This window comes from Ascidia mentula, chromosome 5, assembly GCF_947561715.1.
Source record: "Ascidia mentula chromosome 5, kaAscMent1.1, whole genome shotgun sequence".
Lineage (NCBI taxonomy): Eukaryota > Metazoa > Chordata > Ascidiacea > Phlebobranchia > Ascidiidae > Ascidia > Ascidia mentula.
In genome coordinates this window covers 18,173,111-18,174,322 of record NC_138570.1, presented here as the reverse complement: position 1 = coordinate 18,174,322, position 1,212 = coordinate 18,173,111, and positions in this window count along the sequence as shown.

The following is a 1,212-nucleotide window of genomic DNA, read 5'->3' as shown; positions in this document are numbered from 1 at the left end:
CTCATTACTAATTTATTGTTTATTTTTAAATATGAATTGACGTTGTGAAATTTATTTCTAAACCATCCTAAAACGCATTTTTTAACAAATGCCGCCCAACGTTTATATTTTGTCGCACTCAACGTAAAAGACGTCCGTGATACGATTTTAACAACTGATTAAAGGATTGTCTGAAGCGTGCTTTGTCTCAGGTCGTGGCCGTTTGGTGACTTAACTCAGTCGCAGATTTCGCGTATGTTTTTAAAACACAGGCAATCCCGATACAACGTCCAGTCCAGTTACCGCTACCGGATGCACACGAAGATAACGGGATACAGAAGGGGGGCGGATTTACGGCGCGTATTCTAAAGGAAGCGATCTTCGAGATTTACAAACCGTATGTTTCATTATTCAGCCCATAAACGTGCAGTTACGAGTTTTCTCAAACTGTTCTCATTTGGAACGTTGATATGCGCAGACATAATGATAATTTAGTGTAAAGCAAGTAACAAAGGTATTGGTTAGAAAGCTTCGTGCCTATTTGTTGCATAGGTTTTGTATTAAGTCACTAAATCCAATGTTTTTATGTTTAGCAGAAAAGTCGAATACGTTTAGCTGTAAAAAAGTTTTGTATAAAGTCTGTTTGTGTTAAACCGGTTTTGTTTACAAAACTTCCTTTTTTCAACCAAAGAAGCTGTGCGAGCCAAGGAGACACAAAAGCAATCTGTTTCGTCAGACGCTGCATACGCCGACTAGGAATTAAAGTGAGCTTTTTCGAAAGTTAGAGTTGGTCTGGTGTTTCATACTTTACACAGATTGCTTAGTATTTTTGTGACTTTCTATTATAGTGCAAAACTAAAGTACGCTGCCCTAAATAACATTCAGCGCGAAGTCGTCAATCGCCAAACTTTGTCGGGGCATGGGCAACGACATGGGCAATTTCAAACACTAAATTTTAGACACCCCCGCGTTTAGGTTCAAATTTCAAACACAAAAGTTTGGCCCCAGCATTTTGTCTCGCGTCCAGTGAGTCAGGCGGTTTCCCCTTTTACAATCGGCAGCAAACAAAAGGATTTTGAAACTTGTCAAATGTTGACACTCGGTGCTTACCCAGGCGGGAAAAAGGCAAGGTGTCTCTCGGAGGGTTATAAGAGTTTGCAGCGAGGAAATAAACCACATATTTACGCTGTGGATTCATCGGATGTGAAAGTGCTGCGATATTGTTTGGCGTCC